Raw genomic sequence first — 14,179 nt, forward strand, 5'->3', positions numbered from 1 at the left:
ATGACACTCGTAAATTATACTTAAATGGCTTTGTTATAAAAACTGCCGTAATTTATTTTGAGTGCAATTATTACTTTCAACTTTTTCTATAAGCTGTATACAAAAATACGTATTCTATAAAAAACCCTTATTCTATTTAATTATGATTGCATTATCCACCAAACTTATTCATTGACACGTTGCCCATTTTCAACAAAATACAGTTTATATTGTACCACAGCTATTTTCTTCTTTTATTATATCGAAACTATTTGTAGTCCACTTTGGACAACTAATGAATACATGTGTATGAAATAAAAGCTAAAGAACATACATATTGAATTCCATTATTACTTTTTGTTGCTATTGGTGTTATTTGTTACAACATAATTGTCTTATAATTATGAGCAAACAGAGGATACGAATGTCAGCAATTACAGTATGTTTAAATTATAACAATTGTAATAACTGAGTTACTATTATTGTTGCCGGCGAATTACTTTTGAAAACATAATGAACATATACGCTTCATTGTCTTAATTCCGACGCGTGATATAATGAGTAAATGACTAATGATCACTCCAGAGTTGTCAGGAGGTGATGAGGGTTAACTTGGCATATGGTAGGTAAATAGCATAGATAGGCAACAGGTAGTTCAATCAAAGATGAATACTGGCACAAAAAAACTATAATTTAAAACGAAATCAAGAATGTTCTTATTTTAAACGAAACGGCATTTCGTACAAGATTTTCAAGTGTTAATCTGACACTCTTTAATTAAACCGAAGCGGAGAGTTGTACAAAAAGGTTTAATGCATTTTTTTTTAAGTTTTACGTAAGGTTCGATTGGACGGCGCGATAATGGCAGCGTCTCGGAACTGGTTCGCTCGATCGCTCGTTAGCGCCCGATGAAGATGTTATACGCGGCGGCTCGCACCTCTTTTTGTTATTATGGCTTCACTTTATGCTGAATTACCGACATCCTGACTCAGTGATGGGTTTTCTTCGATATACATGAATAGTGTGTTAGGTGGTTAATTATATGCAACATGTTTAAACTATGACTCTTAGTAATAATTAATGATTTTCTAGTGAATGCTTTTATAATGGTTATATCTTTCTTATATAAAAAAAAAGTTGTTTTTACAAAAATATATGATAGATATTTACTAAAAACTTCTAACATAATAAATACTACAAAATTATAACTTACAACGTAGTATGTTTGGAAAAAATACACACATTAAGAACATACGCAAACATTAAAGCATTCGAAGTTTGAATTAAAACTCCGGACGATAATAAGGTTGTAAAATAATAAATAAACATTAAGATTTATGCTTTTCGTGTCATTTATTATCTCCAAATCCAAACCACATCCGGGACACGTGTGTAGGCTGCCAAGAGTAGTGTCCACCCACTCCAAGATATTTCCCTTTTAGATAGGCGCCACGTAAGTCGACTCAACTAAGACAGCCGATTGTATTTTAATTAATGCCTTATAGAAATGCTCTCATCATTTCCTTCCTTTTATGTGAACGGTTACTACAATATTTAATTTTAGATTTTAAAACTATAATATATGCCTAATTAGGAATTGATGTTATGTATTGGATGAAGTTGTTTAGATGCAAGTGAAGCGATAGCACTCTCCGCGCTTTTCTTAAATCTTCAGGTGTATTATGGATTTATCAATTTCTCATTAAGAAAAGCATTATTGATACTTTCAGAAAACGTCTGCCGTTTCCTAATTAGACCAGAACCTAGTCATATTACTGTACATATTCATAACATATATTATGTTCCATGTGACACGTATGTGACTGCCATGTTAGCCAGTGATATTTTTCTGTCCTAATTGGCTTAAGGCGATACCTCAAGGTCCATTTTCATACATTTTGTTTCACCTTTAATCTGGGTAATAATTAATAATCATGGATATTTCGGCCTTTAAAATTTAATATGACGAAATTTTAAACGCAGAAATATCCATGATTATTAATTATTTTTACGTTTTTCTTTCAACTGCGATAACTAATCACTAACTAGACGTGAATTTAAATTCTTTACTTGCCAATACTTGTTTAGTTACCCAGATTAAAGGTGAAACAAAATGTATGAAAATGGACCTTGAGGTATCGCCTTAAAACCTTTTAATTATTTTTATTAAATTTTATTTACAAACTCCAAAATATAAAAACTAAAGCAGTTGCAAATGGAACTCATTGAAGCACTATGCCAGATGTTCCTAAAGGATAAAAAATCACATGAACCATGCAAAATTACTCATAATTGATGTCCCAGTCAGTTTGCAGTCGCCGAAATAGATACTCAAAACAAAATCTCAAGTGCGACAAAAAACTTCGGTAGCAAGCCGCAGTTAAACTGAAAAGGGAACAAAAAAAAATAAAAAAAGCGGAAAGAAAATAATGTATATTACGGTTTGGTACAAGTCCCCGCTCGACCCGCCCCTCCTCGCCCTGCCCTCACTGCCTCAAGCGTTGATCTCGACGAGTTAATCAGCCGGAACCACCGGAGCTCAAACTTTAGCTGTAAAATGGATGGATTAACTTTGTACAGTCATTTGTTGCGGTCGATTGAGCAGACGAAAGCTCCTAATGCTGTTAAGAAAAGCGTTGCTCAAACTCATTAGCTTCGTGAAATCCAGTTTTAATATATTAAATTATTTACTTTATGCCTTCTCTATGACAATGCGGCTTTGAGTATATTCCTCGTCTTAAAGCAAATAAAGTAAAGCGTCTTGTAATCTATACTTATAATAAATCTGTAGAGAGGTCAGTTCTGTACATGAAATATATTTCCAAAATAAAAATAACTATCAGGGGGTGATTAGGGATCGATACTGATGCCAAAAATGCAATTGGTAAAATTTTTGTCTGTCTGTCTGTCTGTATAACCGTTATAGAAACAAAAACGACTCGACGGATTTTAACGAAACTTGGTACAATTATTTGTCATACTCCTGTGCTAGTTATAGTATACTTTTCATCACGCTACAATTAATAGTAGCAGAGCAGTGAAGGGAAATGTTGGGAAAACGGGAGAAGTTACTCCATTTTTTAAGCTTCCGTCGCGTGTGCAACCTTAATGGTTAAAGCTACACAAAAATCATGTATGACGGAAATGTTCTCCTTAAAATTATGTAAAAAATATCCCACGACAGCATATGTTGCATATGTACCATGATTATCTCGGCACCACCCTAAGGTTGGCTGGTAGAGAATGCCTATGGCATTAAGTCCGCCTGTATACATTTGTATATGAAGTGCTAAATAATAAATAAATAATAATATGTCTTTTATGGTTGACTCACAATAACACGTGTAACTCCCGATAGCTTAGCAGTTCGAAGCTTTTTTCATTATATTTGTCTACTCTTACATTTATAACACTCTCAGTCATCCCTAATTAAAAAAGTTAACATTATTAAATATTCCATAAAAAATAAAATAGAAATCGGTATAGAAACACCAAAGTGGTACATGAGATACGCTAATAATAAGCCATCATACGTGAATACTGAATCATGCTATAAGGATTATTTCTGTATATATATAAGGTCGCGAACGCACAGGCAGGCGGCTTGCTTGGCACCTAGAGGCTAGCGAATCACCTAGCGAGTAGCTTCGTAAAACGAACATTCTCGAACGTTTGCGACCGGCTCCATTTTTTAAGTCCGAAATCCACGCGAGCGAAGCTGCGGACGGAAGCTACTCTAAACTGAAATTGTTACTTGATAATATTCATTATCGGATACAACTTTAAACTTTATAATGAAACATGTACAAGATAGATAAGAATGAAATAAATTATATTTACAAAAACATCAATAACATCTCATAAGACAATAAGTCCATATTCCCTAAAATCATCAAGAATAAAAGTTAACTTAAGTTTTTAAGCCATTCTACGAACCACTTAAGGCCCAAAGTTGGGGAGCCGCTGTTGAATAATGGAACATAATGACTCTATCGGCGGCGGTGAGGCGGCCGGTATCTCGTGTAGAGACTGATCAAACCGCCTTGCTCTCTGCATGCTATTACCGTCGGGGCCCATTACACGAACTCTAGCCTAAATAATAGAGCGAGCTTCAATTATTTGGTGTACAATTATTTATGACATTTGCTCTACCATTGCTGTTGGATGTAATTTAATGATAGTATTGAGTATGATTTTGTAAATATATTAAGAATAAAAATAGAAAAATATAATTTTTAATCAATATTATTTTTGTATATTAAAGAAATGTTAACGTAATAATAATATTCTTCAATCCCTTACTAATAATGTCCTCTGTTAGTAAATACCAAATAATTTCATCAAAAAGTAAAATTCAATTAAAATGTAATTTGGATTGTGAGTTGTCACCCAAAAGCCAAATTATATTACTATTAGTTAGGCTCTCAGAAAATACCTCTACGGTTCGATAGAATGCTTGAACAATTTATCACTCTGGATAACAGTTGTCGATGACAGTATTGTAAATATTTTTTCTTGCATACAGTACATTAATCTGGAGCTATATTAATATTATGATTATAGTAGCTTTCACTCGCGGGTTCACTCACGTGAAAAAGATTTTCCATGAAAATCCCGCTATAACATATTTTATATATTTTTCCGGAATAAAAAATAGCCAATAAGCGGCGATAGCCTAGTAGGTTGTGGAACGGCTGCCGAGACGAATGTCCGCAGGTTCAAATTCCAAGGGCACAAACCTCTGACTTTTCTAAAAAAAGTATGTGTGTATTCTTTGTGAATTATCGCTTGCTTTAACGGTGAAGGAAAACATCGTGAGGAAACCTGCATACCTGAGAAATTCTTTATAGGAATTTTCAAGGGTGTGTGAAGTCTACCAATCCGCACTGGGCCAGCGTGGTGGACTAAGGCCTAATCCCTCTCAGTAGTAGAGGAGGCCCGTGCCCAACAGTGAGAAAGTATATAATACAGGGCTGATATTATTATATTACTATTATTATAAAAAAAGCCTATGTTCTTGCCAGGGTATCAAACTATATTAAATTTCAACAAAACACATTCAGTAGTTTTTGAGTTCATTGAGGGACTTTGTTATATAATATGTAAGGTTAAAATAAGTACGAACATAAATTTTTTAATATAATTTTATGCAAAACCTTTTAAACAAATGAAGTTTACGTTTTCATTACTTAAGTAAAGTAAGTTACATTTTTGTTTTCATTATAAAACTACTGCAATAAGCCGTTACAATAAACCTATTATAAAATAGCCGCCTATCCCGTTGTCCAATTTTAATAATCACTTTATATTACCGCTGCAAACAATTGTCGCATTTTATTCTCCATTCAATAATCTTTAAAAGAGTTATCCACATTAACTACTTGTGTAATCTAGCATATATTCATTAGCATAAACAGAACATGCATTTTTATATCAGCCTTTTAAAGAAAGACAACTCATGACTCTATCTGAGCGGGCTCTAAGAAGTTGCATATCTTTGCATCTGCCAAGCGATAACGTAATGGCGTCACGCGTTAGAATAAACGTCCCGCGTGTAATATTCAGTTCGCCCTACAAGGGCTTTATGTTATGTCCATACTCAAAATGGACTTTAATGCTATATTTGCTATGAAATGTAATGAGGTACTTTATCCATAATTATGTAGTATATAATATGACCCGGACTAGCTCGAGTAATTTATTTATTTTGTCGTATTATGTCGCCAAGTTTGATGGTTTGCTAACTATTAGATGATATTATTTGTAACACACGCCTTTTATCCTCGAGGGGTCAGGTAGAGGTGCAAGCAACTGGTGCATCCATTTTCTGTCGTATGTATTTTGTCCCATGTTAAGGGGTGAGCCTATCGCCATATGGGGCACAAATTCCAGGCTCCGGGCAGATGGTACGTAGAAAAACCAAATATCTCTTTTGCCAACCTAGAGATCGAACCCAAGACCTCTGCACCGCAGTCGTGCCGATTACATCTACGCTACTGAGGTAGTAATTTAATTAAAATAATCAGTACTCATCGTTTTTTGTAACAGATATAATTTATAGTAAGTTTAATCGAAGCAAACTTGATAGAGTCGTTAAAGTTCTTATTAGTACAATATAATTACGAAAAAAGGGCTGTGCTGTAAGTAGCTGTGACTACCTACCACTAGGCTGACCATCTGCTCGACTGCCTATGTAGGTAATAAAACGAAGATGTCATTAAATTAATCAGTAGTTAAGAGATTTGCAAAACATTAAAATCCCTTATATGGTATACATAATTTTAAAACCTGTATTACATTTTTTACTACCTCTCCTGTCGAACCACAAAAACTCGAGCGACAAAAACTCGCCAGTCACCCCCTGATATCAACATACGAAAAAAATTGAAAATTACTTTCATATAATTGCTTCCTTCAAGCAATTACCCAAACGTCAATGTCAATAATCTGATGCCGATAGAACACTACGAGATATCAGAGTGACCACCAAATGACAGATCAAAGCTCAAATCATTTTAATGAAGCTCGCAGAGGCGCGCGCGCTGGCGGCTCGACAAAGCCATCCAACGCTTTGAAGTCGCCGCCTCTGCCGTACGGTGACAGACCGAGGCGATGACGCCTTTATAAAAACTCCATGATTTATTCCCGCTCTATTCGTGCTTAGAACTTTGACGAATCTATCAAAGACGCGGCTGCGCATTCGGCCCAACTAATTATGGAATTTATTATTTAACAACTCGCTTTTGTGTTGCAGAATATTATGGGGCTTTTAATGTTGCTATTACTTCATCTCATTTATTAGTATTCAATTTTATTGTCTCTACCTTTAGTCATGACCGTCTTATCTATTGTTTTATTTCTCCCTGCATAAACTCCATCATGATTTTTAAAGGGTAACTTGCCTATCTAGAATATTACGTACCTAATATTTATGTAGTTATTTATTTGGTTCTCTTTGTCAATATTTTAATTAGTACTGTGCTCTTGAAAAGTTATATATAAACTTATTTTGAGGTAGTGTTTTCCTAATAGCATAGGTAATCGTTACAAATAAAACATTTTTTACAGCCGTATCAAATTCTACCAGAGTATTATTTTTCGCTAAAAAATAAATAACGAACAAAAGCATCATACCAAGCCATAAAGATATACTAATATTTACGCAATACAATCTAATTTGTGAGTCAGATAAGACGCAATAGAGCAAATGACATGATTAGTGCAGCGCCGTTAAAAATTAAGGCAATAGTCAAACAAAACCAATTAATTTAAGCAAAGCAATGATCTTAATTATTATACATAAACGAGTTGTGATCAAGGGAGTCATAAAATTAAAAAGAAAGATGCCATAAATTTTCCAAAATAACTTCTTATAATTTTTCATTAAGCTTACATAAAAATACAAAAAAAAACACTACCCAATTACCAAGTATAGGTGTATATATAATGATCCACATCTACGTATGTTCTTACATGATTAAGTTCTTTTTTCCTCGACGTGCGTATTGTTTGTTTTCTATTGTTGATTGCATTTCTTGGAAGGGCCCGCTTGAGAGCTGCAACAACAAACTGAGACGCTCCGGTAGCGTCTTATCTTAAATGTTTTGTACGACTTCATTTCTTACATACTTGATATTCTTTCTCATTCTGGCTGAACTGAATGTCTAAACGATTTAAAAATTCACATAATAAACAACGATAAAGAAAAAAAAACTGTTTTTGGCATTAGAATATACAGTACTAACTTTGCTTGTGGTTTCGCCTGCTCAAAAAGTTATATAAAAAGGAATAAAAAGTAGCTTATGCCTAGTGGGATCTAAACTATTCCTTTACCAAATGTCATTTGAATCCGTTCGGTAGTTTTTGAGTTTATCGCATTTAGACAGACAGACGCGGCAGGGGTTTTATATTTTTAATACGTAAGGATTTATCCATATAAAAACTTATTCATCGGACTGCTTGTGACGAAACACAGTTTTTATTTGGGTTTAAAATAAATCTAGTGACGCTTAAGATGACGGACAATACCTCCTCAATAGCTGGAGATTACGTTTATTAATCTTCAGAACCGAAAAGCAATGAATACGAATAAGCAGGAAATGAGGCAATGATAATAGAGCTCATTTACATTACGTAAGTAACGCCGGTAGCTACTCAAAACGCCTTTACAAAATGAACACATTTGAATAAAGGTATACAAAAATATTTTTCTATGTGAGTACTGAGGGCTTATATTTGAAAAGTATTATGCAAAACACTTTCAAAATATTCTTTGTTTGTATATTGCAATTGTGAACAAGGTAAGAAGGTGTAAAGAATAGCACCGTAAGTAATTTTTACTTCACTAAAGATTTATTACAAAATAATAACTTTTAGCCTAAATTTTATCAAAAATCGACACACATAGAGATTCAAGCATCCCTCACAAAAGGTAATTACGTTATTTAAATTACTAAAAGATTGCTTTAATTTGTGACTCAATACCACCAGCATGTAACAATTATAGGTCTACATTACAATATATTCAATAAATACTTCTTATTTCATAACTTGCACCATAAACTAGCAATAAAACAATCTATCAATGCATTTCATCACCGGGCTTCATTACTTTATCTACGTTCCAATTCGACTCGTGACAGTAAACAATAAGTGAGAAATGGACCGCGCTCGATGGCGATACCTGCCAGCATTCTATCATGATAACACCGTTATAGTGTCTTGAACACGACAGACTAAAATCTAGTGGAGCTAGTTTTACACTATATCATGTATGTAAAGTAATTTCCTATAGGGTTGTGGATATACACAAATTCCCGCGAACACACGCAAATTAAACTACATAGGTTTTGTGTTTTCAGAATGAATGGAATGTATTTTAATAATTTTTGTGTATACTGTAAGTGTGTATAATGTTCGGTTGGTAATATATCACCCAATAGAACTAACCCACTGATGTACTGAATGGATACAGACTGGTTTTTACACTTTATATCGCCAAAAATGTACTATCACAAATCTACTTACGTCTATGCATAGTATTACTTATCTCAAATACTGTATAGAAGAGTTATTAAATTGATTGTTATTTCATATTTAAAACTGAACTCTATCCAAGCCACAATACCGTCATCGATAAATTATACAGGGAAACCACAGAGAAACTGTAAACCACGATTTTCGTATTGTATGAGCTTTCTAACGATTGTTATCCGTGTTCACAGTACTTTATGATCATTTCGAATGTCTTCATTTTTATTTACTAAGATATTTGATACAGCGTACCGCAGCTCAGAGAATCTGTATTGCTTAATTTTATTTGAGCACCAGGTGGGTTAATTTTCGAAGAATTATTGGTACGAATGTAACAAAATGTACACAAGTACCAAAATATACTGAAACATGATATTCAACATTAACCAACACCTCAACATGTTCTCACGAAACTATGCTTACATGCTGACAAGCTTAATCCAACCACGACGCAGCATCCGCGAGATAAGCTCTATCAAATGCGGGCTGGGAACTAGCAAGGAAATCCAATGTTTTCGGCATATGCGCCACACACGACGTGTTGCGCAACAATGAACTATTCGGTTTGAAGGCATAATTACCGCGCGGGCATCATCAGCGATCATTACAGGTTACGGGGTAATGCTGGTGACGTCGGGCCACCCACGGCCTACCAGATAAACGATTTTTACCTAACGTTAGGTACCGTTCGCGATCTCTCATTACGATCTACAATCTTACCAATACGAATGATTATGAAGTTTACTATTTGCGTTGCTCGTCAATACATAATGAGTAATGCGGTTATGTTATAATAAATATGTAAGGTAATAATTAACCACGTGTGAAAGCGGAGAAGAATTACATATTTCAGCAAACGTGTTTTGACTTATGATAGAAGGCAAGTAAAATATTTTCTTAATTAAAGCATTCTTATTTCTTATATCCACAAACAGTTCCACAGACCAACACAGAAGTCTAATCGCCCGGCTAACAATTCATATTATTGAATAGATTTAGTAGTTTCATAACAAAATCACTTAGACATTCTAAAACCTGTCCTGTATTGCAACAAACCCGAGATTTCTCAGAACCTAGATACAATTACGAATGGTTGCAAAAGAGCTGGCAATTCACGAAGAGCTATCATTGCGAGTCGTTGACTATTCTTAAACAATACAATAAAACAGCATCTGCAGGAAATGGAAAAATGAGAAATCTGGACCGTCATTACGACAGGAAATGTTGAGCAAGATAACGACGTTCTGATTGAAATCTTAAATGTAAACTTAAGGCCTCTCACAGAGAGCTTGTAGAATATGAGATTAACCAGCTCTAGGTTGACGTATGGCGTGAAGTTTCTGTAATAAGTGTCATCGAAATGCGATATAAGTAGCTATTTTAACAGCTGTTGTAAACATACGTAAGGTTAATTGTTCACCAAAAAATAAAAACACATTTTTTTTTTAAGATATTAAAATCATATAACGCTATTTAAATTGTTAATATTTATAAGAATTTGTATTTCTAACAAATCTCATCATACCTAAAATATCATACTTATACCTAGTCTTGCCATAAATATTGTAATAAAGAAAAAAGAAAATTGTTAACTGCAAATAACATTTATTACTTTTACAGTGTGTCAGTTTAATACATAAATATAAAACAATTAAAAATATAAAAAGCTTATTCGAAGTGGTCTCCATTGGCTGCAATACAGTCCTTTAAACGATGAGGCCAGTTATCAATAGAAGCACGCACTCTTTCCATGGGAAAATTCTTCACTGCCAATCGTATAGATTGTTTTTAGGGACTCCAAATTATCATGGCGTTTAGAGCAAGCTGTACTCTCTAAAACTGACCACAAATCATAATCCAGCGGATTAAGATCGGGACTAGACGACGGCCAGTCTTCAGCTCTGATGAAGTCCGAAACGTTCGATTCCAACCAAGACTGCGTGGACCGAGCTTTATGACCCGGCGCCGAGTCTTGCTGGAAGGACCATACTTGGTTATTGAACATGGTGATGTTAAGGGGCTTAACTACCTTCTCAAGAATGGTATCTTGATACACTTGTGCCGATGTTTTGATACCTTTTTCACAAAAATATGGCTCAGTCACTCCTTCATAGCTAACACCCCACCAAACCATCACTGAAGTCGGATAATGTCCACGTTGCACTCTGTCGACTAATTGGGAAGCTTCCTTAGAGCTTTGAGCATAAATACGGTCATTTTGTTTGTTAAAATGTTGCTCAATTGTAAAAATTTTCTCATCCGTAAACAAAATTTTTCTGTGACCTCCCTTTGCGTACCGCTTCAGTAGTTGTTTCGATTTTACCACCCTATTCTTCTTTAAATTATCAGTTAAGAAATGGCCAGTGCGTCTCTTATAGGCTGCAAGTCCTAAGTCATCTTTTAAAATACGCGACATGGTTCTAGGTGCTATCTTCATTTCCCGAGATAAAATCTTTTGCTTTCGGACAGGATTTCTTCGAATTCTTTCCCTTACTGCTTTGACCACCTTTTTCGTACGAACACTACGTGGACGGCCAGATCTTTTTCTGTCACAAACAGAGGAGGTCTCATTGTACCTATTAATAGCCCGGTACACAAACATTTTACTAATACCAAGTGTATGGAGAGTTTTAAAAATTGCATTTGGCTCCATACCTACTTTGTGTAATGCTATCACAGCGATTCGGTTCTCTTTATCACCCCACACCATTTTAATATCGCAAAATATTTTACAATGTATTGGCGCCAAAATGAGAAAACACAATGAACAATCGTATAAAAATGACAGATTCGAAATTCAAATGTAATATTTTTTTATAATTAAGTGTAACAGTATTTATGGCCAGACTAAGTATATGTTGAACCATCCAAAGATTTTAGCAACGAAATCACTAAATGGCATTCATTTGATGGCATTGGCTCAATTCGATCGTGCTGTGCGCATGCGACTCGGCTAGAGGCGTGTACTCTCATGCTGCGCCTGCTTCACAACTTGGTGGTCCGCGTGCTGCCACATAGATTAACCACGGGTCCTTCCAGCAAAAAATGTGTAACGTGAATCGTAAAGAAACGAGTAACTGTAACTAAACTGGTTACAGTGTCGAGTGTGACGCTTGTGTTGCAGTAAAAATTTATGAACTTATAAAAATGTTCTTATTCCCGAATAAAATTTAACAAGTTGTTGGATTGAGTTTGCGCAATATATAAAAGGACTGCCTTCGTGGAGTAGTTGCATTAGGTGTGCAGTACGATTATAGCTCTAAGGGCTCAGGTTTGGAGGCCGAGTTGGGCAGATTTTGGCATTTTATGCTCAGTATCAACCCGGAGCCTGGTAATGTGCCCCGTAGATGGCAATGAACACAGGCTGTTTTACATGAGAATTAACGTAGCTAGCAAAATATGGATGTGTTACAACTTTACGTATCCCTGAAAAAAAAAGGCGTGATGCTGTGTATGTATATTTTGCTGTAAAATCCCTATCTTCACTCCATTCTTTTTTTTTCTCTAAATATCGCATCAATGTGACGACTGCTCTACATCTGATAAAGTAGATGTTCATGATCAGTAATCATCAATCTACTGAGACAGGCAACGAAACGTTCTCCACATGTGTTGCTCAGGAATGGGATTTGGTTTAAACATGGCGTTATGCTCCTAAGGTAAGAAATACCATATTGCGCTATTAATATAATAAACTTTTTTCACACAAATTAGTCGTAAAAGTGACTCCTGCTACTAAGAATTTTATATTCCAGTACTAATTTTACATTTCGCAGTAGAACGCAGCATGAACAGCCAAACTAAGAAAAATGTCCGTATTGTACTTAAAAAAAGAATTTTACAAACAAGACATCTGTCGTTAACTTATATGGTAACGTATTTGGTATTAGTATATTTCTACTTGCCTTAACAGACATTACTTATGAGGAAAATTCTGTCTCAATAACTGCTTAAAATATTAAAATGATTACATTCGTCGACCGTGAATAAATAAAACTGTATCGTTATTACATTTGACATAACGATTCCAACGGATTTTTAAGGCATGTTCCCATAAAGTGCCAACAATTAGGCTTGCGCAAGACATAGATACGTAATTGGGACCACCCACGAAGCCCGAAGCCGAGGCCGCGAGCGAATAGGAACAATGCAATGCGCGAATTTCGGCCGTGAACCGATTAGATAAATCAGATCGCAACTGTGTAAATACGTGTATCTTCATTATTTGAGTGTTTGCCAAGTGTTACGATTTTGTTACACTGTATTCCAGATCCGGAAAGTAAATTATTATAATTATTTCGAGCTAAGTCGGAGACTAAGTTGGTTATGTTGTTAGTATAAATACGGTATTATATTGGTTTGTTCTAAAAATAATAATCTCTCTACTATGAGTTCCCTTTTATCTTCGACTTTCATATCAAATGGGCGGTAGTTATGTTTAAATTCAGGAAAATAAGAAGTAACGTAACTTAAAATGTTTACTTGCTCACGTATAAAGTTCTTCCTCCTTCATGCCATTATCTAGCCAATAGACCGAACTCGTGATAACTTTACTTTTTTTACGTTTTCAAATTTGACATTAGACTAAATGACTGGACATTAATTTACTCTAACAAGCCCTTAATTTATCACCATCCATTAACTAAACAATTTTTTTTCTCACGAATCTAACTAGGAAGGGACCCATACAGGAAATAACCTTTCTTCAAGCTAAGTACCAGAGCACCACTCGACACAAGTACCTTAAGTACTCACCTCAGAGTACTTTATTAGTCATACGTGATTATTTTGGCAAAGTTACCACTCCAAACCTGTGGGAACGGATGTACTTAGCTATTCTGCATGTATCGGCAAAAAAAATGAATTCCTTTTTGTATACATAATGTACAGGTGGCCAAACTGTAGAGGCAAATCGATTTTTTTTATTAGTACTTTGTCAGTAATTTCAGAATATTTGTGCACGTTTTTATCGCATTGTTCTTTTTATTTTGACCGCCATCTTACTTATCATAATTTAATGTTATAGAATGACTATTTATATTATAATAATAATAACAGACCTACATTATATACCATGTCACTGCTGAGCGTAGGCCTCCGCTACTACTGAAAGGGTTTAAGCCTAAGTCCATCCTGCTGGCCTAGTGCGGATTGGCAGATTTCATAT

This window comes from Manduca sexta, chromosome 16 (genome assembly GCF_014839805.1).
Source record: "Manduca sexta isolate Smith_Timp_Sample1 chromosome 16, JHU_Msex_v1.0, whole genome shotgun sequence".
Taxonomy (NCBI): domain Eukaryota; kingdom Metazoa; phylum Arthropoda; class Insecta; order Lepidoptera; family Sphingidae; genus Manduca; species Manduca sexta.